Consider the following 26630-nt stretch of genomic DNA (forward strand, 5'->3'; position numbering starts at 1 on the left):
TGATTTCATATCCTAGAAAGACATTTCCATGGACAGCTATTTTCAATGGACAGCTTTTTGTTCCAATAAAAATATTTCCAAGAAACAACCAACCTCTAAAAGTTACCTTTTTAGCCTTCTTTCATTTCTCCCCCTAAACTGAGGCTATCGGCAACTGCCTAGGACTGAGAACTGGTTAAAATTAGCAGGTAAAGAGCAATGTTTCTGTGTTGAAGCAAGGAGGAAAAAGACTTCTGACCCCGACGTCATCTGAACACGCAACCTTCTGATCTGGAGTCAGACGCGCTACCGTTGCGCCACGAGGTCAACTTGAACTGTGAGCTCTCACATTGATTCAGGACCTTTGATTTCATATCCTGGAAAGACATTTCCATGGACAGCTTTTTTCCATGGACAGCGATTTGTTCCAATAAAAACATTTCCAAGAAACAACCAACCTCTAAAAGTTACCTTTTTAGCCTTCTTTCATTCCCCCCCCTAAACTGAGGCTATCGGCAACTGCCTATCTGATAGTCCTGTCTTGCTCTTTAGAAACATTTCAGAAAGAAGACTAAGACAGAAGTAGGAAACTTAATAAAGCTTATGTTCGTAAAAGATTGACATGAAGGCCAGTGATACCCTACTTGAAGAAGGACTGAGAACTGGTTAAGAGCAATGTTTCTGTGCTTAAGCAAGGAGGAAATGGACTCCTGACCCTGACGTGATTTGAACACGCAACCTTCTGATCTGGAATTAGACGCGCTACCGTTGCGCCAAGAGGTCAACTGGCACTATGAGCTCTCACATTTATTCAGGACCTTTGATTTCATATCCTAGAAAGACATTTCCATGGACAGCTTTTTTCCATGGACAGCTATTTGTTCCAATAAAAACATTTCCAAGAAACAACCAACCTCTAAAAGTTACCTTTTTAGCCTTCTTTCATTCCTCCCCCTAAACTGAGGCTATCGGCAACTGCCTATCTGATAGTCCTGTCTTGCTCTTGAGAAACATTTCAGAAAGAAGACTAAGACAGAAGTAGGAAACTTAAGAAAGCTTATGTTCGTAAAATTTATTTTTACATGAAGGCCAGTTATGCCCTTCTTGAAGAAGGACTGAGAACTGGTTAAAATTAGCAGGTTAAGAGCAATGTTTCTGTGCTTAAGCAAGGAGGAAAAAGACTTCTGACCCCGACGTGATTTGAACACGCAACCTTCTGATCTGGAGTCAGACGCGCTACCGTTGCGCCACGAGGTCAACTTGCACTATGAGCTCTCACATTGATTCAGGACCTTTGATTTCATATCCTAGAAAGACATTTCCATGGACAGCTATTTTCAATGGACAGCTTTTTGTTCCAATAAAAATATTTCCAAGAAACAACCAACCTCTAAAAGTTACCTTTTTAGCCTTCTTTCATTTCTCCCCCTAAACTGAGGCTATCGGCAACTGCCTAGGACTGAGAACTGGTTAAAATTAGCAGGTTAAGAGCAATGTTTCTGTGTTGAAGCAAGGAGGAAAAAGACTTCTGACCCCGACGTGATTTGAACACGCAACCTTCTGATCTGGAGTCAGACGCGCAACCGTTGCGCCACGAGGTCAACTTGAACTGTGAGCTCTCCCATTGATTCAGGACCTTTGATTTCATATCCTGGAAAGACATTTCCATGGACAGCTTTTTTCCATGGACAGCGATTTGTTCCAATAAAAACATTTCCAAGAAACAACCAACCTCTAAAAGTTACCTTTTTAGCCTTCTTTCATTCCTCCCCCTAAACTGAGGCTATCGGCAACTGCCTATCTGATAGTCCTGTCTTGCTCTTTAGAAACATTTCAGAAAGAAGACTAAGACAGAAGTAGGAAACTTAATAAAGCTTATGTTCGTAAAAGATTGACATGAAGGCCAGTGATACCCTACTTGAAGAAGGACTGAGAACTGGTTAAGAGCAATGTTTCTGTGCTTAAGCAAGGAGGAAATGGACTCCTGACCCTGACGTGATTTGAACAAGCAACCTTCTGATCTAGAATTAGACGCGCTACCGTTGCGCCAAGAGGTCAACTGGCACTATGAGCTCTCACATTTATTCAGGACCTTTGATTTCATATCCTAGAAAGACATTTCCATGGACAGCTTTTTTCCATGGACAGCTATTTGTTCCAATAAAAACATTTCCAAGAAACAACTGATCCCGACGTGATTTGAACACGCAACCTTCTGATCTGGAGTCAGACGCGCTACCGTTGCGCCACGAGGTCACCTTGCACTGTGAGCTCTCACATTGATTCAGGACCTTTGATTTCATATCCTAGAAAGACATTTCCATGGACAGCTTTTTTCCATGGACAGCTTTTTGTTCCAATAAAAACATTTCCAAGAAACAACCAACCTTTAAAAGTTACCTTTTTAGCCTTCTTTCATTCCTCCCCCTAAACTGAGGCTATCGGCAACTGCCTATCTGATAGTCCTGTCTTGCTCTTGAGAAACATTTCAGAAAGAAGACTAAGACAGAAGTAGGAAACTTAGGAAAGCTTATGTTCGTAAAATTTATTTTTACATGAAGGCCAGTTATGCCCTTCTTGAAGAAGGACTGAGAACTGGTTAAAATTAGCAGGTTAAGAGCAATGTTTCTGTGCTTAAGCAAGGAGGAAAAAGACTTCTGACCCCGACGTGATTTGAACACGCAACCTTCTGATCTGGAGTCAGACGCGCTACCGTTGCGCCACGAGGTCAACTTGCAATGTGAGCTCTCACATTGATTCAGGACCTTTGATTTCATATCCTAGAAAGACATTTCCATGGACAGCTTTTTTCCATGGACAGCTATTTGTTCCAATAAAAACATTTCCAAGAAACAACCAACCTCTAAAAGTTACCTTTTTAGCCTTCTTTCATTCCTCCCCCTAAACTGAGGCTATCGGCAACTGCCTATCTGATAGTCCTGTCTTGCTCTTGAGAAAGATTTCAGAAAGAAGACTAAGACAGAAGTAGGAAACTTAATAAAGCTTATGTTCGTAAAAGATTGACATGTAGGCCAGTGATACCCTACTTGAAGAAGGACTGAGAACTGGTTAAGAGCAATGTTTCTGTGCTTAAGCAAGGAGGAACTGCACTCCTGACCCCGACTTGATTTGAACACGCAACCTTCTGATCTGGAATTAGACGCGCTACCGTTGCGCCAAGAGGTCAACTGGCACTATGAGCTCTCACATTGATTCAGGACCTTTGATTTCATATCCTAGAAAGACATTTCCATGGACAGCTTTTTTCCATGGACAGCTTTTTGTTCCAATAAAAACATTTCCAAGAAACAACCAACCTTTAAAAGTTACCTTTTTAGCCTTCTTTAATTTCTCCCCCTAAACTGAGGCTATCGGCAACTGCCTATCTGATAGTCCTGTCTTGCTCTTGAGAAACATTTCAGAAAGAAGACTGAGACAGAAGTAGGAACTTAGGAAAGCTTATATTCGGAAAAAATTGACATGAAGGCCAGTGATACCCTTCTTGAAGAAGGACTGAGAACTGGTTAAAATTAGCAGATTAAGAGCAATGTTTCTGTGCTTAAGCAAGGAGGAAATGGACTCCTGACCCCAACGTGATTTGAACACGCAAACTTCGGATCTGGAACTAGATGCACTACCGTTGCGCCAAGAGGTCAACTGGCACGAAGAGCTATTGATTCAGGACCTTTGATTTCATATCCTAGAAAGACATTTCCATGGACAGCTTTTTTCCATGGACAGCTATTTCTTCCAATAAAAACATTTCCAAGAAACAACCAACCTCTAAAAGTTACCTTTTTAGCCTACTTTCATTCCTCCCCCTAAACTGAGGCTATCGGCAACTGCCTATCTAATAGTCCTGTCCTGCTCTTGACCTTCTTAGCCTTCTTTCATTCCTCCCCCTAAACTGAGGCTATCGGCAACTGCCTATCTGATAGTCCTGTCTTGCTCTTGAGAAACATTTCAGAAAGAAGACTAAGACAGAAGTAGGAAACTTAGGAAAGCTTATGTTCGTAAAATTTTTTTTACATGAAGGCCAGTTATACCCTTCTTGAAGAAGGACTGAGAACTGGTTAAAATTAGCAGATTAAGAGCAATGTTTCTGTGCTTAAGCAAGGAGGAAAAAGACTTCTGACCCCCACGTGATTTGAACACGCAACCTTCTGATCTGGAGTCAGACGCGCTACCGTTGCGCCACGAGGTCAACTTGCACTGTGAGCTCTCACATTGATTCAGGACCTTTGATTTCATATCCTGGAAAGACATTTCCATGGACAGCTTTTTTCCATGGACAGCTATTTGTTCCAATAAAAACATTTCCAAGAAACAACCAACCTCTAAAAGTTACCTTTTTAGCCTTCTTTCATTCCTCCCCCTAAACTGAGGCTATCGGCAATTGCCTATCTGATAGTCCTGTCTTGCTCTTGAGAAACATTTCAGAAAGAAGACTAAGACAGAAGTAGGAAACTTAATAAAGCTTATGTTCGTAAAAGATTGACATGAAGGCCAGTGATACCCTACTTGAAGAAGGACTGAGAACTGGTTAAGATTAGCAGGTTAAGAGCAATGTTTCTGTGCTTAAGCAAGAAGGAAAGGGACTCCTGACCCCGACGTGATTTGGACACACAACCTTCTGATCTGGAGTCAGACGCGCTACCGTTGCGCCACGAGGTCAACTGGCACTATGAGCTCTCACATTGATTCAGGACCTTTGATTTCATATCCTAGAAAGACATTTCCATGAACAGCTATTTTCAATGGACAGCTTTTTGTTCCAATAAAAATATTTCCAAGAAACAACCAACCTCTAAAAGTTACCTTTTTAGCCTTCTTTCATTTCTCCCCCTAAACTGACGCTATCGGCAACTGCCTAGGACTGAGAACTGGTTAAAATTAGCAGGTTAAGAGCAATGTTTCTGTGCTTAAGCAAAGAGGAAATGGACTCCTGACCCCAACGTGATTTGAACACGCAAACTTCTGATCTGGAACTAGATGCGCTACCGTTGCGCCAAGAGGTCAACTGGCACGATGAGCTCTCACATTGATTCAGGACCTTTGATTTCATATCCCAGAAAGACACGTCCATGGACAGCTTTTTTCCATGGACAGCTATTTCTTCCAATAAAAACATTTCCAAGAAACAACCAACCTCTAAAAGTTACCTTTTTAGCCTACTTTCATTCCTCCTCCTAAACTGAGGCTATCGGCAACTGCCTATCTAATAGTCCTGTCTTGCTCTTGACCTTCTTAGCCTTCTTTCATTCCTCCCCCTAAACTGAGGCTATCGGCAACTGCCTATCTGATAGTCCTGTCTTGCTCTTGAGAAACATTTCAGAAAGAAGACTAAGACAGAAGTAGGAAACTTAGGAAAGCTTATGTTCGTAAAAATTTTTTTACATGAAGGCCAGTTATACCCTTCTTGAAGAAGGACTGAGAACTGGTTAAAATTAGCAGGTTAAGAGCAATGTTTCTGTGCTTAAGCAAGGAGGAAAAAAGACTTCTGACCCCGACGTGATTTGAACACGCAACCTTCTGATCTGGAGTCAGACGCGCTACCGTTGCGCCACGAGGTCAACTTGCACTGTGAGCTCTCACATTGATTCAGGACCTTTGATTTCATATCCTGGAAAGACATTTCCATGGACAGCTTTTTTCCATGGACAGCTATTTATTCCAATAAAAACATTTTCCAAGCTTATGTTCGTAAAAGATTGACATGAAGGCCAGTGATACCCTACTTGAAGAAGGACTGAGAACTGGTTAAGAGCAATGTTTCTGTGCTTAAGCAAGGAGGAAATGGACTCCTGACCCTGACGTGATTTGAACACGCAACCTTCTGATCTGGAAAAAGACGCGCTACCGTTGCGCCAAGAGGTCAACTGGCACTATGAGCTCTCACATTGATTCAGGACCTTTGATTTCATATCCTAGAAAGACATTTCCATGGACAGCTTTTTTCCATGGACAGCTATTTGTTCCAATAAAAACATTTCCAAGAAACAACCAACCTCTAAAAGTTACCTTTTTAGCCTTCTTTCATTCCTCCCCCTAAACTGAGGCTATCGGCAACTGCCTATCTGATAGTCCTGTCTTGCTCTTTAGAAACATTTCAGAAAGAAGACTAAGACAGAAGTAGGAAACTTAATAAAGCTTATGTTCGTAAAAGATTGACATGAAGGCCAGTGATACCCTACTTGAAGAAGGACTGAGAACTGGTTAAGAGCAATGTTTCTGTGCTTAAGCAAGGAGGAAATGGACTCCTGACCCTGACGTGATTTGAACAAGTAACCTTCTGATCTGGAATTAGACGCGCTACCGTTGCGCCAAGAGGTCAACTGGCACTATGAGCTCTCACATTTATTCAGGACCTTTGATTTCATATCCTAGAAAGACATTTCCATGGACAGCTTTTTTCCATGGACAGCTATTTGTTCCAATAAAAACATTTCCAAGAAACAACTGATCCCGACATGAAGGCCAGTTATACCCTTCTTGAAGAAGGACTGAGAACTGGTTAAAATTAGCAGATTAAGAGCAATGTTTCTGTGCTTAAGCAAGGAGGAAAAAGACTTCTGACCCCCACGTGATTTGAACACGCAACCTTCTGATCTGGAGTCAGACGCGCTACCGTTGCGCCACGAGGTCAACTTGCACTGTGAGCTCTCACATTGATTCAGGACCTTTGATTTCATATCCTGGAAAGACATTTCCATGGACAGCTTTTTTCCATGGACAGCTATTTGTTCCAATAAAAACATTTCCAAGAAACAACCAACCTCTAAAAGTTACCTTTTTAGCCTTCTTTCATTCCTCCCCCTAAACTGAGGCTATCGGCAACTGCCTATCTGATAGTCCTGTCTTGCTCTTGAGAAACATTTCAGAAAGAAGACTAAGACAGAAGTAGGAAACTTAATAAAGCTTATGTTCGTAAAAGATTGACATGAAGGCCAGTGATACCCTACTTGAAGAAGGACTGAGAACTGGTTAAGATTAGCAGGTTAAGAGCAATGTTTCTGTGCTTAAGCAAGAAGGAAAGGGACTCCTGACCCCGACGTGATTTGAACACACAACCTTCTGATCTGGAGTCAGACGCGTTACCGTTGCGCCACGAGGTCAACTGGCACTATGAGCTCTCACATTGATTCAGGACCTTTGATTTCATATCCTAGAAAGACATTTCCATGAACAGCTATTTTCAATGGACAGCTTTTTGTTCCAATAAAAATATTTCCAAGAAACAACCAACCTCTAAAAGTTACCTTTTTAGCCTTCTTTCATTTCTCCCCCTAAACTGACGCTATCGGCAACTGCCTAGGACTGAGAACTGGTTAAAATTAGCAGGTTAAGAGCAATGTTTCTGTGCTTAAGCAAGGAGGAAATGGACTCCTGACCCCAACGTGATTTGAACACGCAAACTTCTGATCTGGAACTAGATGCGCTACCGTTGCGCCAAGAGGTCAAATGGCACGATGAGCTCTCACATTGATTCAGGACCTTTGATTTCATATCCCAGAAAGACATGTCCATGGACAGCTTTTTTCCATGGACAGCTATTTCTTCCAATAAAAACATTTCCAAGAAACAACCAACCTCTAAAAGTTACCTTTTTAGCCTACTTTCATTCCTCCTCCTAAACTGAGGCTATCGGCAACTGCCTATCTAATAGTCCTGTCTTGCTCTTGACCTTCTTAGCCTTCTTTCATTCCTCCCCCTAAACTGAGGCTATCGGCAACTGCCTATCTGATAGTCCTGTCTTGCTCTTGAGAAACATTTCAGAAAGAAGACTAAGACAGAAGTAGGAAACTTAGGAAAGCTTATGTTCGTAAATTTTTTTTTACATGAAGGCCAGTTATACCCTTCTTGAAGAAGGACTGAGAACTGGTTAAAATTAGCAGGTTAAGAGCAATGTTTCTGTGCTTAAGCAAGGAGGAAAAAAGACTTCTGACCCCGACGTGATTTGAACACGCAACCTTCTGATCTGGAGTCAGACGCGCTACCGTTGCGCCACGAGGTCAACTTGCACTGTGAGCTCTCACATTGATTCAGGACCTTTGATTTCATATCCTGGAAAGACATTTCCATGGACAGCTTTTTTCCATGGACAGCTATTTATTCCAATAAAAACATTTTCCAAGCTTATGTTCGTAAAAGATTGACATGAAGGCCAGTGATACCCTACTTGAAGAAGGACTGAGAACTGGTTAAGAGCAATGTTTCTGTGCTTAAGCAAGGAGGAAATGGACTCCTGACCCTGACGTGATTTGAACACGCAACCTTCTGATCTGGAATAAGACACGCTACCGTTGCGCCAAGAGGTCAACTGGCACTATGAGCTCTCACATTGATTCAGGACCTTTGATTTCATATCCTGGAAAGACATTTCCATGGACAGCTTTTTTCCATGGACAGCTATTTGTTCCAATAAAAACATTTCCAAGAAACAACCAACCTCTAAAAGTTACCTTTTTAGCCTTCTTTCATTCCTCCCCCTAAACTGAGGCTATCGGCAACTGCCTATCTGATAGTCCTGTCTTGCTCTTGAGAAACATTTCAGAAAGAAGACTAAGACAGAAGTAGGAAACTTAATAAAGCTTATGTTCGTAAAAGATTGACATGAAGGCCAGTGATACCCTACTTGAAGAAGGACTGAGAACTGGTTAAGAGCAATGTTTCTGTGCTTAAGCAAGGAGGAAATGGACTCCTGACCCTGACGTGATTTGAACACGCAACCTTCTGATCTGGAATAAGACGCGCTACCGTTGCGCCAAGAGGTCAACTGGCACTATGAGCTCTCACATTGATTCAGGACCTTTGATTTCATATCCTAGAAAGACATTTCCATGGACAGCTTTTTTCCATGGACAGCTATTTGTTCCAATAAAAACATTTCCAAGAAACAACCAACCTCTAAAAGTTACCTTTTTAGCCTTCTTTCATTCCTCCCCCTAAACTGAGGCTATCGGCAACTGCCTATCTGATAGTCCTGTCTTGCTCTTGAGAAACATTTCAGAAAGAAGACTAAGACAGAAGTAGGAAACTTAGGAAAGCTTATGTTCGTAAAATTTATTTTTACATGAAGGCCAGTTATGCTCTTCTTGAAGAAGGACTGAGAACTGGTTAAAATTTGCAGGTTAAGAGCAATGTTTCTGTGCTTAAGCAAGGAGGAAAAAGACTTCTGACCCCGACGTGATTTGAACACGCAACTTTCTGATCTGGAGTCAGACGCGCTACCGTTGCGCCACGAGGTCAACTTGCACTGTCAGCTCTCACATTGATTCAGGACCTTTGATTTCATATCCTAGAAAGACATTTCCATGGACAGCTTTTTTCCATGGACAGCTATTTGTTCCAATAAAAACATTTCCAAGAAACAACCAACCTCTAAAAGTTACCTTTTTAGCCTTCTTTCATTCCTCCCCCTAAACTGAGGCTATCGGCAACTGCCTATCTGATAGTCCTGTCTTGCTCTTGAGAAACATTTCAGAAAGAAGACTAAGACAGAAGTAGGAAACTTAATAAAGCTTATGTTCGTAAAAGATTGACATGAAGGCCAGTGATACCCTACTTGAAGAAGGACTGAGAACTGGTTAAGAGCAATGTTTCTGTGCTTAAGCAAGGATGAAATGGACTCCTGACACCGACGTGATTAGAACACGCAACCTTCTGATCTGGAATTAGACGCGCTACCGTTGCGCCAAGAGGTCAACTGGCACTATGAGCTCTCACATTGATTCAGGACCTTTGATTTCATATCCTAGAAAGACATTTCCATGGACAGCTTTTTTCCATGGACAGCTATTTGTTCCAATAAAAACATTTCCAAGAAACAACCAACCTCTAAAAGTTACCTTTTTAGCCTTCTTTCATTCCTCCCCCTAAACTGAGGCTATCGGCAAATGCCTATCTGATAGTCCTGTCTTGCTCTTGAGAAACATTTCAGAAAGAAGACTAAGACAGAAGTAGGAAACTTAGGAAAGCTTATGTTCGTAAAATTTATTTTTACATGAAGGCCAGTTATGCCCTTCTTGAAGAAGGACTGAGAACTGGTTAAAATTAGCAGGTTAAGAGCAATGTTTCTGTGCTTAAGCAAGGAGGAAAAAGACTTCTGACCCCGACGTGATTTGAACACACAACCTTCTGATCTGGAGTCAGACGCGCTACCGTTGCGCCACAAGGTCAACTTGCACTGTGGGCTCTCACATTGATTCAGGACCTTTGATTTCATATCCTAGAAAGACATTTCCATGGACAGCTTTTTTCCATGGACAGCTATTTGTTCCAATAAAAACATTTCCAAGAAACAACCAACCTCTAAAAGTTACCTTTTTAGCCTTCTTTCATTCCTCCCCTAAACTGAGGCTATCGGCAACTGCCTATCTGATAGTCCTGTCTTGCTCTTGAGAAACATTTCAGAAAGAAGACTAAGACAGAAGTAGGAAACTTAATAAAGCTTATGTTCGTAAAAGATTGACATGTAGGCCAGTGATACCCTACTTGAAGAAGGACTGAGAACTGGTTAAGAGCAATGTTTCTGTGCTTAAGCAAGGAGGAAATGCACTCCTGACCCCGACGTGATTTGAACACGCAACCTTCTGATCTGGAATTAGACGCGCTACCGTTGCGCCAAGAGGTCAACTGGCACTATGAGCTCTCACATTGATTCAGGACCTTTGATTTCATATCCTAGAAAGACATATCCATGGACAGCTTTTTTCCATGGACAGCTATTTCTTCCAATAAAAACATTTCCAAGAAACAACCAACCTCTAAAAGTTACCTTTTTTACCACACAACCTTCTGATCTGGAGTCAGACGTGCTACCGTTGCGCCACGAGGTCAACTGGCACTGTGAGCTCTCACATTGATTCAGGACCCATGATTTCATATCCTAGAAAGACATTTCCATGGACAGCTATTTTCAATGGACAGCTTTTTGTTCCAATAAAAATATTTCCAAGAAACAACCAACCTCTAAAAGTTACCTTTTTAGCCTTTTTTCATTTCTCCCCCTAAACTGAGGCTATCGGCAACTGCCTAGGACTGAGAACTGGTTAAAATTAGCAGGTTAAGAGCAATGTTTCTGTGCTTAAGCAAGGAGGAAATGCACTCCTGACCCCAACGTGATTTGATCACGCAAACTTCTGATCTGGAACTAGATGTGCTACCGTTGCGCCAAGAGGTCAACTGCCACGATGAGCTCTCACATTGATTCAGGACCTTTGATTTCATATCCCAGAAAGACATGTCCATGGACAGCTTTTTTCCATGGACAGCTATTTCTTCCAATAAAAACATTTCCAAGAAACAACCAACCTCTAAAAGTTACCTTTTTAGCCTACTTTCATTCCTCCCCCTAAACTGAGGCTATCGGCAACTGCCTATCTAATAGTCCTGTCTTGCTCTTGACCTTCTTAGCCTTCTTTCATTCCTCCCCCTAAACTGAGGCTATCGGCAACTGCCTATCTGATAGTCCTGTCTTGCTCTTGAGAAACATTTCAGAAAGAAGACTAAGACAGAAGTAGGAAACTTAGGAAAGCTTATGTTCGTAAAAATTTTTTTTACATGAAGGCCAGTTATACCCTTCTTGAAGAAGGACTGAGAACTGGTTAAAATTAGCAGGTTAAGAGCAATGTTTCTGTGCTTAAGCAAGGAGGAAAAAAGACTTCTGACCCCGACGGGATTTGAACACGCAACCTTCTGATCTGGAGTCAGACGCGCTATCTGATAGTCCTGTCTTTCATATCCTAGAAAGACATTTCCATGGACAGCTTTTTTCCATGGACAGCTATTTGTTCCAATAAAAACATTTCCAAGAAACAACCAACCTCTAAAAGTTACCTTTTTAGCCTTTTTTCATTCCTCCCCCTAAACTGAGGCTATCGGCAACTGCCTATCTGATAGTCCTGTCTTGCTCTTGAGAAACATTTCAGAAAGAAGACTAAGACAGAAGTAGGAAACTTAGGAAAGCTTATGTTCGTAAAATTTATTTTTACATGAAGGCCAGTTATGCCCTTCTTGAAGAAGGACTGAGAACTGGTTAAAATTAGCAGGTTAAGAGCAATGTTTCTGTGCTTAAGCAAGGAGGAAAAAGACTTCTGACCCCGACGTGATTTGAACACGCAACCTTCTGATCTGGAGTCAGACGCGCTACCGTTGCGCCACGAGGTCAACTTGCACTGTGAGCTCTCACATTGATTCAGGACTTTTGATTTCATATCCTAGAAAGACATTTCCATGGACAGCTTTTTTCCATGGACAGCTATTTGTTCCAATAAAAACATTTCCAAGAAACAACCAACCTCTAAAAGTTACCTTTTTAGCCTTCTTTCATTCCTCCCCCTAAACTGAGGCTATCGGCAACTGCCTATCTGATAGTCCTGTCTTGCTCTTGAGAAACATTTCAGAAAGAAGACTAAGACAGAAGTAGGAAACTTAATAAAGCTTATGTTCGTAAAAGATTGACATGAAGGCCAGTGATACCCTACTTGAAGAAGGACTGAGAACTGGTTAAGAGCAATGTTTCTGTGCTTAAGCAAGGATGAAATGGACTCCTGACACCGACGTGATTAGAACACGCAACCTTCTGATCTGGAATTAGACGCGCTACCGTTGCGCCAAGAGGTCAACTGGCACTATGAGCTCTCACATTGATTCAGGACCTTTGATTTCATATCCTAGAAAGACATTTCCATGGACAGCTTTTTTCCATGGACAGCTATTTGTTCCAATAAAAACATTTCCAAGAAACAACCAACCTCTAAAAGTTACCTTTTTAGCCTTCTTTCATTCCTCCCCCTAAACTGAGGCTATCGGCAAATGCCTATCTGATAGTCCTGTCTTGCTCTTGAGAAACATTTCAGAAAGAAGACTAAGACAGAAGTAGGAAACTTAGGAAAGCTTATGTTCGTAAAATTTATTTTTACATGAAGGCCAGTTATGCCCTTCTTGAAGAAGGACTGAGAACTGGTTAAAATTAGCAGGTTAAGAGCAATGTTTCTGTGCTTAAGCAAGGAGGAAAAAGACTTCTGACCCCGACGTGATTTGAACACGCAACCTTCTGATCTGGAGTCAGACGCGCTACCGTTGCGCCACAAGGTCAACTTGCACTGTGGGCTCTCACATTGATTCAGGACCTTTGATTTCATATCCTAGAAAGACATTTCCATGGACAGCTTTTTTCCATGGACAGCTATTTGTTCCAATAAAAACATTTCCAAGAAACAACCAACCTCTAAAAGTTACCTTTTTAGCCTTCTTTCATTCCTCCCCTAAACTGAGGCTATCGGCAACTGCCTATCTGATAGTCCTGTCTTGCTCTTGAGAAACATTTCAGAAAGAAGACTAAGACAGAAGTAGGAAACTTAATAAAGCTTATGTTCGTAAAAGATTGACATGTAGGCCAGTGATACCCTACTTGAAGAAGGACTGAGAACTGGTTAAGAGCAATGTTTCTGTGCTTAAGCAAGGAGGAAATGCACTCCTGACCCCGACGTGATTTGAACACGCAACCTTCTGATCTGGAATTAGACGCGCTACCGTTGCGCCAAGAGGTCAACTGGCACTATGAGCTCTCACATTGATTCAGGACCTTTGATTTCATATCCTAGAAAGACATATCCATGGACAGCTTTTTTCCATGGACAGCTATTTCTTCCAATAAAAACATTTCCAAGAAACAACCAACCTCTAAAAGTTACCTTTTTTACCACACAACCTTCTGATCTGGAGTCAGACGTGCTACCGTTGCGCCACGAGGTCAACTGGCACTGTGAGCTCTCACATTGATTCAGGACCCATGATTTCATATCCTAGAAAGACATTTCCATGGACAGCTATTTTCAATGGACAGCTTTTTGTTCCAATAAAAATATTTCCAAGAAACAACCAACCTCTAAAAGTTACCTTTTTAGCCTTTTTTCATTTCTCCCCCTAAACTGAGGCTATCGGCAACTGCCTAGGACTGAGAACTGGTTAAAATTAGCAGGTTAAGAGCAATGTTTCTGTGCTTAAGCAAGGAGGAAATGCACTCCTGACCCCAACGTGATTTGATCACGCAAACTTCTGATCTGGAACTAGATGTGCTACCGTTGCGCCAAGAGGTCAACTGCCACGATGAGCTCTCACATTGATTCAGGACCTTTGATTTCATATCCCAGAAAGACATGTCCATGGACAGCTTTTTTCCATGGACAGCTATTTCTTCCAATAAAAACATTTCCAAGAAACAACCAACCTCTAAAAGTTACCTTTTTAGCCTACTTTCATTCCTCCCCCTAAACTGAGGCTATCGGCAACTGCCTATCTAATAGTCCTGTCTTGCTCTTGACCTTCTTAGCCTTCTTTCATTCCTCCCCCTAAACTGAGGCTATCGGCAACTGCCTATCTGATAGTCCTGTCTTGCTCTTGAGAAACATTTCAGAAAGAAGACTAAGACAGAAGTAGGAAACTTAGGAAAGCTTATGTTCGTAAAAATTTTTTTACATGAAGGCCAGTTATACCCTTCTTGAAGAAGGACTGAGAACTGGTTAAAATTAGCAGGTTAAGAGCAATGTTTCTGTGCTTAAGCAAGGAGGAAAAAAGACTTCTGACCCCGACGGGATTTGAACACGCAACCTTCTGATCTGGAGTCAGACGCGCTATCTGATAGTCCTGTCTTTCATATCCTAGAAAGACATTTCCATGGACAGCTTTTTTCCATGGACAGCTATTTGTTCCAATAAAAACATTTCCAAGAAACAACCAACCTCTAAAAGTTACCTTTTTAGCCTTTTTTCATTCCTCCCCCTAAACTGAGGCTATCGGCAACTGCCTATCTGATAGTCCTGTCTTGCTCTTGAGAAACATTTCAGAAAGAAGACTAAGACAGAAGTAGGAAACTTAGGAAAGCTTATGTTCGTAAAATTTATTTTTACATGAAGGCCAGTTATGCCCTTCTTGAAGAAGGACTGAGAACTGGTTAAAATTAGCAGGTTAAGAGCAATGTTTCTGTGCTTAAGCAAGGAGGAAAAAGACTTCTGACCCCGACGTGATTTGAACACGCAACCTTCTGATCTGGAGTCAGACGCGCTACCGTTGCGCCACGAGGTCAACTTGCACTGTGAGCTCTCACATTGATTCAGGACCTTTGATTTCATATCCTAGAAAGACATTTCCATGGACAGCTTTTTTCCATGGACAGCTATTTGTTCCAATAAAAACATTTCCAAGAAACAACCAACCTCTAAAAGTTACCTTTTTAGCCTTCTTTCATTCCTCCCCCTAAACTGAGGCTATCGGCAACTGCCTATCTGATAGTCCTGTCTTGCTCTTGAGAAACATTTCAGAAAGAAGACTAAGACAGAAGTAGGAAACTTAATAAAGCTTATGTTCGTAAAAGATTGACATGTAGGCCAGTGATACCCTACTTGAAGAAGGACTGAGAACTGGTTAAGAGCAATGTTTCTGTGCTTAAGCAAGGAGGAAATGCACTCCTGACCCCGACGTGATTTGAACACGCAACCTTCTGATCTGGAATTAGACGCGCTACCATTGCGCCAAGAGGTCAACTGGCACTATGAGCTCTCACATTGATTCAGGACCTTTGATTTCATATCCTAGAAAGACATTTCCATGGACAGCTTTTTTCCATGGACAGCTATTTGTTCCAATAAAAACATTTTCCAAGCTTATGTTCGTAAAAGATTGACATGAAGGCCAGTGATACCCTACTTGAAGAAGGACTGAGAACTGGTTAAGAGCAATGTTTCTGTGCTTAAGCAAGGAGGAAATGGACTCCTGACCCTGACGTGATTTGAACACGCAACCTTCTGATCTGGAATAAGACACGCTACCGTTGCGCCAAGAGGTCAACTGGCACTATGAGCTCTCACATTGATTCAGGACCTTTGATTTCATATCCTGGAAAGACATTTCCATGGACAGCTTTTTTCCATGGACAGCTATTTGTTCCAATAAAAACATTTCCAAGAAACAACCAACCTCTAAAAGTTACCTTTTTAGCCTTCTTTCATTCCTCCCCCTAAACTGAGGCTATCGGCAACTGCCTATCTGATAGTCCTGTCTTGCTCTTGAGAAACATTTCAGAAAGAAGACTAAGACAGAAGTAGGAAACTTAATAAAGCTTATGTTCGTAAAAGATTGACATGAAGGCCAGTGATACCCTACTTGAAGAAGGACTGAGAACTGGTTAAGAGCAATGTTTCTGTGCTTAAGCAAGGAGGAAATGGACTCCTGACCCTGACGTGATTTGAACACGCAACCTTCTGATCTGGAATAAGACGCGCTACCGTTGCGCCAAGAGGTCAACTGGCACTATGAGCTCTCACATTGATTCAGGACCTTTGATTTCATATCCTAGAAAGACATTTCCATGGACAGCTTTTTTCCATGGACAGCTATTTGTTCCAATAAAAACATTTCCAAGAAACAACCAACCTCTAAAAGTTACCTTTTTAGCCTTCTTTCATTCCTCCCCCTAAACTGAGGCTATCGGCAACTGCCTATCTGATAGTCCTGTCTTGCTCTTGAGAAACATTTCAGAAAGAAGACTAAGACAGAAGTAGGAAACTTAGGAAAGCTTATGTTCGTAAAATTTATTTTTACATGAAGGCCAGTTATGCTCTTCTTGAAGAAGGACTGAGAACTGGTTAAAATTTGCAGGTTAAGAACAATGTTTCTGTGCTTAAGCAAGGAGGAAAAAGACTTCTGACCCCGACGTGATTTGAACACGCAACTTTCTGATCTGGAGTCAGACGCGCTACCGTTGCGCCACGAGGTCAACTTGCACTGTCAGCTCTCACATTGATTCAGGACCTTTGATTTCATATCCTAGAAAGACATTTCCATGGACAGCTTTTTTCCATGGACAGCTATTTGTTCCAATAAAAACATTTCCAAGAAACAACCAACCTCTAAAAGTTACCTTTTTAGCCTTCTTTCATTCCTCCCCCTAAACTGAGGCTATCGGCAACTGCCTATCTGATAGTCCTGTCTTGCTCTTGAGAAACATTTCAGAAAGAAGACTAAGACAGAAGTAGGAAACTTAATAAAGCTTATGTTCGTAAAAGATTGACATGAAGGCCAGTGATACCCTACTTGAAGAAGGACTGAGAACTGGTTAAGAGCAATGTTTCTGTGCTTAAGCAAGGATGAAATGGACTCCTGACACCGACGTGATTAGAACACGCAACCTTCTGATCTGGAATTAGACGCGCTACCGTTGCGCCAAGAGGTCAACTGGCACTATGAGCTCTCACATTGATTCAGGACCTTTGATTTCATATCCTAGAAAGACATTTCCATGGACAGCTTTTTTCCATGGACAGCTATTTGTTCCAATAAAAACATTTCCAAGAAACAACCAACCTCTAAAAGTTACCTTTTTAGCCTTCTTTCATTCCTCCCCCTAAACTGAGGCTATCGGCAAATGCCTATCTGATAGTCCTGTCTTGCTCTTGAGAAACATTTCAGAAAGAAGACTAAGACAGAAGTAGGAAACTTAGGAAAGCTTATGTTCGTAAAATTTATTTTTACATGAAGGCCAGTTATGCCCTTCTTGAAGAAGGACTGAGAACTGGTTAAAATTAGCAGGTTAAGAGCAATGTTTCTGTGCTTAAGCAAGGAGGAAAAAGACTTCTGACCCCGACGTGATTTGAACAAGCAACCTTCTGATCTGGAGTCAGACGCGCTACCGTTGCGCCACAAGGTCAACTTGCACTGTGGGCTCTCACATTGATTCAGGACCTTTGATTTCATATCCTAGAAAGACATTTCCATGGACAGCTTTTTTCCATGGACAGCTATTTGTTCCAATAAAAACATTTCCAAGAAACAACCAACCTCTAAAAGTTACCTTTTTAGCCTTCTTTCATTCCTCCCCTAAACTGAGGCTATCGGCAACTGCCTATCTGATAGTCCTGTCTTGCTCTTGAGAAACATTTCAGAAAGAAGACTAAGACAGAAGTAGGAAACTTAATAAAGCTTATGTTCGTAAAATTTATTTTTACATGAAGGCCAGTTATGCTCTTCTTGAAGAAGGACTGAGAACTGGTTAAAATTTGCAGGTTAAGAGCAATGTTTCTGTGCTTAAGCAAGGAGGAAAAAGACTTCTGACCCCGACGTGATTTGAACACGCAACTTTCTGATCTGGAGTCAGACGCGCTACCGTTGCGCCACGAGGTCAACTTGCACTGTCAGCTCTCACATTGATTCAGGACCTTTGATTTCATATCCTAGAAAGACATTTCCATGGACAGCTTTTTTCCATGGACAGCTATTTGTTCCAATAAAAACATTTCCAAGAAACAACCAACCTCTAAAAGTTACCTTTTTAGCCTTCTTTCATTCCTCCCCCTAAACTGAGGCTATCGGCAACTGCCTATCTGATAGTCCTGTCTTGCTCTTGAGAAACATTTCAGAAAGAAGACTAAGACAGAAGTAGGAAACTTAATAAAGCTTATGTTCGTAAAAGATTGACATGAAGGCCAGTGATACCCTACTTGAAGAAGGACTGAGAACTGGTTAAGAGCAATGTTTCTGTGCTTAAGCAAGGATGAAATGGACTCCTGACACCGACGTGATTAGAACACGCAACCTTCTGATCTGGAATTAGACGCGCTACCGTTGCGCCAAGAGGTCAACTGGCACTATGAGCTCTCACATTGATTCAGGACCTTTGATTTCATATCCTAGAAAGACATTTCCATGGACAGCTTTTTTCCATGGACAGCTATTTGTTCCAATAAAAACATTTCCAAGAAACAACCAACCTCTAAAAGTTACCTTTTTAGCCTTCTTTCATTCCTCCCCCTAAACTGAGGCTATCGGCAAATGCCTATCTGATAGTCCTGTCTTGCTCTTGAGAAACATTTCAGAAAGAAGACTAAGACAGAAGTAGGAAACTTAGGAAAGCTTATGTTCGTAAAATTTATTTTTACATGAAGGCCAGTTATGCCCTTCTTGAAGAAGGACTGAGAACTGGTTAAAATTAGCAGGTTAAGAGCAATGTTTCTGTGCTTAAGCAAGGAGGAAAAAGACTTCTGACCCCGACGTGATTTGAACACGCAACCTTCTGATCTGGAGTCAGACGCGCTACCGTTGCGCCACAAGGTCAACTTGCACTGTGGGCTCTCACATTGATTCAGGACCTTTGATTTCATATCCTAGAAAGACATTTCCATGGACAGCTTTTTTCCATGGACAGCTATTTGTTCCAATAAAAACATTTCCAAGAAACAACCAACCTCTAAAAGTTACCTTTTTAGCCTTCTTTCATTCCTCCCCTAAACTGAGGCTATCGGCAACTGCCTATCTGATAGTCCTGTCTTGCTCTTGAGAAACATTTCAGAAAGAAGACTAAGACAGAAGTAGGAAACTTAATAAAGCTTATGTTCGTAAAAGATTGACATGTAGGCCAGTGATACCCTACTTGAAGAAGGACTGAGAACTGGTTAAGAGCAATGTTTCTGTGCTTAAGCAAGGAGGAAATGCACTCCTGACCCCGACGTGATTTGAACACGCAACCTTCTGATCTGGAATTAGACGCGCTACCGTTGCGCCAAGAGGTCAACTGGCACTATGAGCTCTCACATTGATTCAGGACCTTTGATTTCATATCCTAGAAAGACATATCCATGGACAGCTTTTTTCCATGGACAGCTATTTCTTCCAATAAAAACATTTCCAAGAAACAACCAACCTCTAAAAGTTACCTTTTTTACCACACAACCTTCTGATCTGGAGTCAGACGTGCTACCGTTGCGCCACGAGGTCAACTGGCACTGTGAGCTCTCACATTGATTCAGGACCCATGATTTCATATCCTAGAAAGACATTTCCATGGACAGCTATTTTCAATGGACAGCTTTTTGTTCCAATAAAAATATTTCCAAGAAACAACCAACCTCTAAAAGTTACCTTTTTAGCCTTTTTTCATTTCTCCCCCTCAACTGAGGCTATCGGCAACTGCCTAGGACTGAGAACTGGTTAAAATTAGCAGGTTAAGAGCAATGTTTCTGTGCTTAAGCAAGGAGGAAATGCACTCCTGACCCCAACGTGATTTGATCACGCAAACTTCTGATCTGGAACTAGATGCGCTACCGTTGCGCCAAGAGGTCAACTGCCACGATGAGCTCTCACATTGATTCAGGACCTTTGATTTCATATCCCAGAAAGACATGTCCATGGACAGCTTTTTTCCATGGACAGCTATTTGTTCCAATAAAAACATTTCCAAGAAACAACCAACCTCTAAAAGTTACCTTTTTAGCCTTCTTTCATTCCTCCCCTAAACTGAGGCTATCGGCAACTGCCTATCTGATAGTCCTGTCTTGCTCTTGAGAAACATTTCAGAAAGAAGACTAAGACAGAAGTAGGAAACTTAATAAAGCTTATGTTCGTAAAAGATTGACATGTAGGCCAGTGATACCCTACTTGAAGAAGGACTGAGAACTGGTTAAGAGCAATGTTTCTGTGCTTAAGCAAGGAGGAAATGCACTCCTGACCCCGACGTGATTTGAACACGCAACCTTCTGATCTGGAATTAGACGCGCTACCGTTGCGCCAAGAGGTCAACTGGCACTATGAGCTCTCACATTGATTCAGGACCTTTGATTTCATATCCTAGAAAGACATATCCATGGACAGCTTTTTTCCATGGACAGCTATTTCTTCCAATAAAAACATTTCCAAGAAACAACCAACCTCTAAAAGTTACCTTTTTTACCACACAACCTTCTGATCTGGAGTCAGACGTGCTACCGTTGCGCCACGAGGTCAACTGGCACTGTGAGCTCTCACATTGATTCAGGACCCATGATTTCATATCCTAGAAAGACATTTCCATGGACAGCTATTTTCAATGGACAGCTTTTTGTTCCAATAAAAATATTTCCAAGAAACAACCAACCTCTAAAAGTTACCTTTTTAGCCTTTTTTCATTTCTCCCCCTAAACTGAGGCTATCGGCAACTGCCTAGGACTGAGAACTGGTTAAAATTAGCAGGTTAAGAGCAATGTTTCTGTGCTTAAGCAAGGAGGAAATGCACTCCTGACCCCAACGTGATTTGATCACGCAAACTTCTGATCTGGAACTAGATGCGCTACCGTTGCGCCAAGAGGTCAACTGCCACGATGAGCTCTCACATTGATTCAGGACCTTTGATTTCATATCCCAGAAAGACATGTCCATGGACAGCTTTTTTCCATGGACAGCTATTTCTTCCAATAAAAACATTTCCAAGAAACAACCAACCTCTAAAAGTTACCTTTTTAGCCTACTTTCATTCCTCCCCCTAAACTGAGGCTATCGGCAACTGCCTATCTAATAGTCCTGTCTTGCTCTTGACCTTCTTAGCCTTCTTTCATTCCTCCCCCTAAACTGAGGCTATCGGCAACTGCCTATCTGATAGTCCTGTCTTGCTCTTGAGAAACATTTCAGAAAGAAGACTAAGACAGAAGTAGGAAACTTAGGAAAGCTTATGTTCGTAAAATTTTTTTTACATGAAGGCCAGTTATACCCTTCTTGAAGAAGGACTGAGAACTGGTTAAAATTAGCAGGTTAAGAGCAATGTTTCTGTGCTTAACCAAGGAGGAAAAAAGACTTCTGACCCCGACGGGATTTGAACACGCAACCTTCTGATCTGGAGTCAGACGCGCTATCTGATAGTCCTGTCTTTCATATCCTAGAAAGACATTTCCATGGACAGCTTTTTTCCATGGACAGCTATTTGTTCCAATAAAAACATTTCGAAGAAACAACCAACCTCTAAAAGTTACCTTTTTAGCCTTTTTTCATTCCTCCCCCTAAATTGAGGCTATCGGCAACTGCCTATCTGATAGTCCTGTCTTGCTCTTGAGAAACATTTCAGAAAGAAGACTAAGACAGAAGTAGGAAACTTAGGAAAGCTTATGTTCGTAAAATTTATTTTTACATGAAGGCCAGTTATGCCCTTCTTGAAGAAGGACTGAGAACTGGTTAAAATTAGCAGGTTAAGAGCAATGTTTCTGTGCTTAAGCAAGGAGGAAAAAGACTTCTGACCCCGACGTGATTTGAACACGCAACCTTCTGATCTGGAGTCAGACGCGCTACCGTTGCGCCACGAGGTCAACTTGCACTGTGAGCTCTCACATTGATTCAGGACCTTTGATTTCATATCCTAGAAAGACATTTCCATGGACAGCTTTTTTCCATGGACAGCTATTTGTTCCAATAAAAACATTTCCAAGAAACAACCAACCTCTAAAAGTTACCTTTTTAGCCTTCTTTCATTCCTCCCCCTAAACTGAGGCTATCGGCAACTGCCTATCTGATAGTCCTGTCTTGCTCTTGAGAAACATTTCAGAAAGAAGACTAAGACAGAAGTAGGAAACTTAATAAAGCTTATGTTCGTAAAAGATTGACATGTAGGCCAGTGATACCCTACTTGAAGAAGGACTGAGAACTGGTTAAGAGCAATGTTTCTGTGCTTAAGCAAGGAGGAAATGCACTCCTGACCCCGACGTGATTTGAACACGCAACCTTCTGATCTGGAATTAGACGCGCTACCATTGCGCCAAGAGGTCAACTGGCACTATGAGCTCTCACATTGATTCAGGACCTTTGATTTCATATCCTAGAAAGACATTTCCATGGACAGCTTTTTTCCATGGACAGCTATTTGTTCCAATAAAAACATTTCCAAGAAACATCCAACCTCTAAAAGTTACCTTTTTAGCCTTCTTTCATTCCTCCCCCTAAACTGAGGCTATCGGCAACTGCCTATCTGATAGTCCTGTCTTGCTCTTGAGAAACATTTCAGAAAGAAGACTAAGATAGAAGTAGGAAACTTAGGAAAGCTTATGTTCGTAAAATTTATTTTTACATGAAGGCCAGTTATGCCCTTCTTGAAGAAGGACTGAGAACTGGTTAAAATTAGCAGGTTAAGAGCAATGTTTCTGTGCTTAAGCAAGGAGGAAAAAGACTTCTGACCCCGACGTGATTTGAACACGCAACCTTCTGATCTGGAGTCAGACGCGCTACCGTTGCGCCACGAGGTCAACTTGCACTGTGAGCTCTCACATTGATTCAGGACCTTTGATTTCATATCCTAGAAAGACATTTCCATGGACAGCTTTTTTCCATGGACAGCTATTTGTTCCAATAAAAACATTTCCAAGAAACAACCAACCTCTAAAAGTTACCTTTTTAGCCTTCTTTCATTCCTCCCCCTAAACTGAGGCTATCGGCAACTGCCTATCTGATAGTCCTGTCTTGCTCTTGAGAAACATTTCAGAAGGAAGACTAAGACAGAAGTAGGAAACTTAATAAAGCTTATGTTCGTAAAAGATTGACATGTAGGCCAGTGATACCCTACTTGAAGAAGGACTGAGAACTTGTTAAGAGCAATGTTTCTGTGCTTAAGCAAGGAGGAAATGCACTCCTGACCCCGACGTGATTTGAACACGCAACCTTCTGATCTGGAATTAGACGCGCTACCGTTGCGCCAAAAGGTCAACTGGCACTATGAGCTCTCACATTGATTCAGGACCTTTGATTTCATATCCTAGAAAGACATATCCATGGACAGCTTTTTTCCATGGACAGCTATTTCTTCCAATAAAAACATTTCCAAGAAACAACCAACCTCTAAAAGTTACCTTTTTTACCACACAACCTTCTGATCTGGAGTCAGACGTGCTACCGTTGCGCCACGAGGTCAACTGGCACTGTGAGCTCTCACATTGATTCAGGACCCATGATTTAATATCCTAGAAAGACATTTCCATGGACAGCTATTTTCAATGGACAGCTTTTTGTTCCAATAAAAATATTTCCAAGAAACAACCAACCTCTAAAAGTTACCTTTTTAGCCTTCTTTCATTTCTCCCCCTAAACTGAGGCTATCGGCAACTGTCTAGGACTGAGAACTGGTTAAAATTAGCAGGTTAAGAGCAATGTTTCTGTGCTTAAGCAAGGAGGAAATGGACTCCTGACCCCAACGTGATTTGAACACGCAAACTTCTGATCTGGAACTAGATGCGCTACCGTTGCGCCAAGAGGTCAACTGGCACGATGAGCTCTCACATTGATTCAGGACCTTTGATTTCATATCCCAGAAAGACATGTCCATGGACAGCTTTTTTCCATGGACAGCTATTTCTTCCAATAAAAACATTTCCAAGAAACAACCAACCTCTAAAAGTTACCTTTTTAGCCTACTTTCATTCCTCCCCCTAAACTGTGGCTATCGGCAACTGCATATCTAATAGTCCTATCTTGCTCTTGACCTTCTTAGCCTTCTTTCATTCCTCCCCCTAAACTGAGGCTATCGGCAACTGCCTATCTGATAGTCCTGTCTTGCTCTTGAGAAACATTTCAGAAAGAAGACTAAGACAGAAGTAGGAAACTTAGGAAAGCTTATGTTCGTAAAATTAATTTTTACATGAAGGCCAGTTATACCCTTCTTGAAGAAGGACTGAGAACTGGTTAAAATTAGCAGGTTAAGAGCAATGTTTCTGTGCTTAAGCAAGGAGGAAAAAAGACTTCTGACCCCGACGTGATTAGAACACGCAACCTTCTGATCTGGAGTAAGACGCGCTACCGTTGCGCCACGAGGTCAACTTGCACTGTGAGCTCTCACATTGATTCAGGACCCATGATTTCATATCCTAGAAAGACATTTCCATGGACAGCTTTTTTCCATGGACAGCTTTTTGTTCCAATAAAAACATTTCCAAGAAACAACCAACCTTTAAAAGTTACCTTTTTAGCCTTCTTTAATTTCTCCCCCTAAACTGAGGCTATCGGCAACTGCCTATCTGATAGTCCTGTCTTGCTCTTGAGAAACATTTCAGAAAGAAGACTGAGACAGAAGTAGGAAACTTAGGAAAGCTTATATTCGGAAAAAATTGACATGAAGGCCAGTGATACCCTTCTTAAAGAAGGACTGAGAACTGGTTAAAATTAGCAGGTTAAGAGCAATGTTTCTGTGCTTAAGCAAGGAGGAAAAAAGACTTCTGACCCCGACATGATTTGAACACACAACCTTCTGATCTGGAGTCAGACGCGCTACCGTTGCGCCACGAGGTCAACTTGCACTGTGAGCTCTCACATTGATTCAGGACCCATGATTTCATATCCTAGAAAGACATTTCCATGGACAGCTTTTTTCCATGGACAGCTATTTCTTCCAATAAAAACATTTCCAAGAAACAACCAACCTCTAAAAGTTACCTTTTTAGCCTACTTTCATTCCTCCCCCTAAACTGAGGCTATCGGCAACTGCCTATCTAATAGTCCTGTCTTGCTCTTGACCTTCTTAGCCTTCTTTCATTCCTCCCCCTAAACTGAGGCTATTGGCAACTGCCTATCTGATAGTCCTGTCTTGCTCTTGAGAAACATTTCAGAAAGAAGACTAAGACAGAAGTAGGAAACTTAGGAAAGCTTATGTTCGTAAATTTTTTTTTACATGAAGGCCAGTTATACCCTTCTTGAAGAAGGACTGAGAACTGGTTAAAATTAGCAGGTTAAGAGCAATGTTTCTGTACTTAAGCAAGGAGGAAAAAGACTTCTGACCCCGACGTGATTTGAACACGCAACCTTCTGATCTGGAGTCAGACGCGCTACCGTTGCGCCACGAGGTCAACTTGCACTGTGACCTCTCACATTGATTCAGGACCTTTGATTTCATACCCTGGAAAGACATTTCCATGGACAGCTTTTTTCCATGGACAGCTATTTGTTCCAATAAAAACATTTCCAAGAAACAACCAACCTCTAAAAGTTACCTTTTTAGCCTTCTTTCATTCCTCCCCCTAAACTGAGGCTATCGGCAACTGCCTATCTGATAGTCCTGTCTTGCTCTTGAGAAACATTTCAGAAAGAAGACTAAGACAGAAGTAGGAAACTTAATGAAGCTTATGTTCGTAAAAGATTGACATGAAGGCCAGTGATACCCTATTTGAAGAAGGACTGAGAACTGGTTAAGAGCAATGTTTCTGTGCTTAAGCAAGGAGGAAATGCACTCCTGACCCCGACGTGATTTGAACACGCAACCTTCTGATCTGGAATTAGACGCGCTACCGTTGCGCCAAGAGGTCAACTGGCAGTATGAGCTCTCACATTGATTCAGGACCTTTGATTTCATATCCTAGAAAGACATTTCCATGGACAGCTTTTTTCCATGGACAGCTATTTGTTCCAATAAAAACATTTCCAAGAAACATCCAACCTCTAAAAGTTACCTTTTTAGCCTTCTTTCATTCCTCCCCCTAAACTGAGGCTATCGGCAACTGCCTATCTGATAGTCCTGTCTTGCTCTTGAGAAACATTTCAGAAAGAAGACTAAGACAGAAGTAGGAAACTTAGGAAAGCTTATGTTCGTAAAATTTATTTTTACATGAAGGCCAGTTATGCCCTTCTTGAAGAAGGACTGAGAACTGGTTAAAATTAGCAGGTTAAGAGCAATGTTTCTGTGCTTAAGCAAGGAGGAAAAAGACTTCTGACCCCGACGTGATTTGAACACGCAACCTTCTGATCTGGAGTCAGACGCGCTACCGTTGCGCCACGAGGTCAACTTGCACTGTGAGCTCTCACATTGATTCAGGACCTTTGATTTCATATCCTAGAAAGACATTTCCATGGACAGCTTTTTTCCATGGACAGCTATTTGTTCC

At 41.6% G+C, this 26630-nt stretch overlaps 28 non-coding genes across 28 annotated transcripts; all 28 read right to left on the bottom strand.

Moving 5' to 3' along the window:
- Positions 1-234: 234 nt before the first annotated feature.
- Positions 235-306, bottom strand: TRNAW-CCA (transfer RNA tryptophan (anticodon CCA)). Its single transcript has one exon. It is a non-coding gene; the product is annotated as a tRNA-Trp (tRNA).
- Positions 307-1164: 858 nt separating this feature from the next.
- TRNAW-CCA (transfer RNA tryptophan (anticodon CCA)) lies at positions 1165-1236 on the bottom strand. The gene has a single exon. It is a non-coding gene; the product is annotated as a tRNA-Trp (tRNA).
- Positions 1237-1508: 272 nt separating this feature from the next.
- Positions 1509-1580, bottom strand: TRNAW-CCA (transfer RNA tryptophan (anticodon CCA)). Its single transcript has one exon. It is a non-coding gene; the product is annotated as a tRNA-Trp (tRNA).
- A 583-nt stretch (positions 1581-2163) lies between these two features.
- On the bottom strand, positions 2164-2235 carry TRNAW-CCA (transfer RNA tryptophan (anticodon CCA)). The gene has a single exon. It is a non-coding gene; the product is annotated as a tRNA-Trp (tRNA).
- Positions 2236-2637: 402 nt separating this feature from the next.
- Positions 2638-2709, bottom strand: TRNAW-CCA (transfer RNA tryptophan (anticodon CCA)). The gene has a single exon. It is a non-coding gene; the product is annotated as a tRNA-Trp (tRNA).
- Positions 2710-4111: 1402 nt separating this feature from the next.
- TRNAW-CCA (transfer RNA tryptophan (anticodon CCA)) lies at positions 4112-4183 on the bottom strand. The gene has a single exon. It is a non-coding gene; the product is annotated as a tRNA-Trp (tRNA).
- Positions 4184-4581: 398 nt separating this feature from the next.
- TRNAW-CCA (transfer RNA tryptophan (anticodon CCA)) lies at positions 4582-4653 on the bottom strand. The gene has a single exon. It is a non-coding gene; the product is annotated as a tRNA-Trp (tRNA).
- An 827-nt stretch (positions 4654-5480) lies between these two features.
- TRNAW-CCA (transfer RNA tryptophan (anticodon CCA)) lies at positions 5481-5552 on the bottom strand. The gene has a single exon. It is a non-coding gene; the product is annotated as a tRNA-Trp (tRNA).
- Positions 5553-6552: 1000 nt separating this feature from the next.
- On the bottom strand, positions 6553-6624 carry TRNAW-CCA (transfer RNA tryptophan (anticodon CCA)). The gene has a single exon. It is a non-coding gene; the product is annotated as a tRNA-Trp (tRNA).
- Positions 6625-7022: 398 nt separating this feature from the next.
- Positions 7023-7094, bottom strand: TRNAW-CCA (transfer RNA tryptophan (anticodon CCA)). Its single transcript has one exon. It is a non-coding gene; the product is annotated as a tRNA-Trp (tRNA).
- Positions 7095-7921: 827 nt separating this feature from the next.
- Positions 7922-7993, bottom strand: TRNAW-CCA (transfer RNA tryptophan (anticodon CCA)). Its single transcript has one exon. It is a non-coding gene; the product is annotated as a tRNA-Trp (tRNA).
- Positions 7994-9155: 1162 nt separating this feature from the next.
- Positions 9156-9227, bottom strand: TRNAW-CCA (transfer RNA tryptophan (anticodon CCA)). Its single transcript has one exon. It is a non-coding gene; the product is annotated as a tRNA-Trp (tRNA).
- Positions 9228-10085: 858 nt separating this feature from the next.
- On the bottom strand, positions 10086-10157 carry TRNAW-CCA (transfer RNA tryptophan (anticodon CCA)). The gene has a single exon. It is a non-coding gene; the product is annotated as a tRNA-Trp (tRNA).
- A 1918-nt stretch (positions 10158-12075) lies between these two features.
- Positions 12076-12147, bottom strand: TRNAW-CCA (transfer RNA tryptophan (anticodon CCA)). The gene has a single exon. It is a non-coding gene; the product is annotated as a tRNA-Trp (tRNA).
- Positions 12148-13005: 858 nt separating this feature from the next.
- TRNAW-CCA (transfer RNA tryptophan (anticodon CCA)) lies at positions 13006-13077 on the bottom strand. Its single transcript has one exon. It is a non-coding gene; the product is annotated as a tRNA-Trp (tRNA).
- Positions 13078-14994: 1917 nt separating this feature from the next.
- TRNAW-CCA (transfer RNA tryptophan (anticodon CCA)) lies at positions 14995-15066 on the bottom strand. The gene has a single exon. It is a non-coding gene; the product is annotated as a tRNA-Trp (tRNA).
- Positions 15067-15450: 384 nt separating this feature from the next.
- TRNAW-CCA (transfer RNA tryptophan (anticodon CCA)) lies at positions 15451-15522 on the bottom strand. Its single transcript has one exon. It is a non-coding gene; the product is annotated as a tRNA-Trp (tRNA).
- A 1162-nt stretch (positions 15523-16684) lies between these two features.
- Positions 16685-16756, bottom strand: TRNAW-CCA (transfer RNA tryptophan (anticodon CCA)). Its single transcript has one exon. It is a non-coding gene; the product is annotated as a tRNA-Trp (tRNA).
- An 858-nt stretch (positions 16757-17614) lies between these two features.
- TRNAW-CCA (transfer RNA tryptophan (anticodon CCA)) lies at positions 17615-17686 on the bottom strand. Its single transcript has one exon. It is a non-coding gene; the product is annotated as a tRNA-Trp (tRNA).
- A 401-nt stretch (positions 17687-18087) lies between these two features.
- Positions 18088-18159, bottom strand: TRNAW-CCA (transfer RNA tryptophan (anticodon CCA)). Its single transcript has one exon. It is a non-coding gene; the product is annotated as a tRNA-Trp (tRNA).
- An 858-nt stretch (positions 18160-19017) lies between these two features.
- TRNAW-CCA (transfer RNA tryptophan (anticodon CCA)) lies at positions 19018-19089 on the bottom strand. Its single transcript has one exon. It is a non-coding gene; the product is annotated as a tRNA-Trp (tRNA).
- A 2921-nt stretch (positions 19090-22010) lies between these two features.
- TRNAW-CCA (transfer RNA tryptophan (anticodon CCA)) lies at positions 22011-22082 on the bottom strand. The gene has a single exon. It is a non-coding gene; the product is annotated as a tRNA-Trp (tRNA).
- A 384-nt stretch (positions 22083-22466) lies between these two features.
- TRNAW-CCA (transfer RNA tryptophan (anticodon CCA)) lies at positions 22467-22538 on the bottom strand. Its single transcript has one exon. It is a non-coding gene; the product is annotated as a tRNA-Trp (tRNA).
- Positions 22539-22940: 402 nt separating this feature from the next.
- On the bottom strand, positions 22941-23012 carry TRNAW-CCA (transfer RNA tryptophan (anticodon CCA)). The gene has a single exon. It is a non-coding gene; the product is annotated as a tRNA-Trp (tRNA).
- A 1489-nt stretch (positions 23013-24501) lies between these two features.
- Positions 24502-24573, bottom strand: TRNAW-CCA (transfer RNA tryptophan (anticodon CCA)). Its single transcript has one exon. It is a non-coding gene; the product is annotated as a tRNA-Trp (tRNA).
- A 399-nt stretch (positions 24574-24972) lies between these two features.
- On the bottom strand, positions 24973-25044 carry TRNAW-CCA (transfer RNA tryptophan (anticodon CCA)). Its single transcript has one exon. It is a non-coding gene; the product is annotated as a tRNA-Trp (tRNA).
- Positions 25045-25526: 482 nt separating this feature from the next.
- Positions 25527-25598, bottom strand: TRNAW-CCA (transfer RNA tryptophan (anticodon CCA)). The gene has a single exon. It is a non-coding gene; the product is annotated as a tRNA-Trp (tRNA).
- An 858-nt stretch (positions 25599-26456) lies between these two features.
- TRNAW-CCA (transfer RNA tryptophan (anticodon CCA)) lies at positions 26457-26528 on the bottom strand. Its single transcript has one exon. It is a non-coding gene; the product is annotated as a tRNA-Trp (tRNA).
- Between the last annotated feature and the right edge of the window lie 102 nt (positions 26529-26630).

Source organism: Hyla sarda, unplaced genomic scaffold (genome assembly GCF_029499605.1).
Source record: "Hyla sarda isolate aHylSar1 unplaced genomic scaffold, aHylSar1.hap1 scaffold_205, whole genome shotgun sequence".
NCBI lineage: Eukaryota > Metazoa > Chordata > Amphibia > Anura > Hylidae > Hyla > Hyla sarda.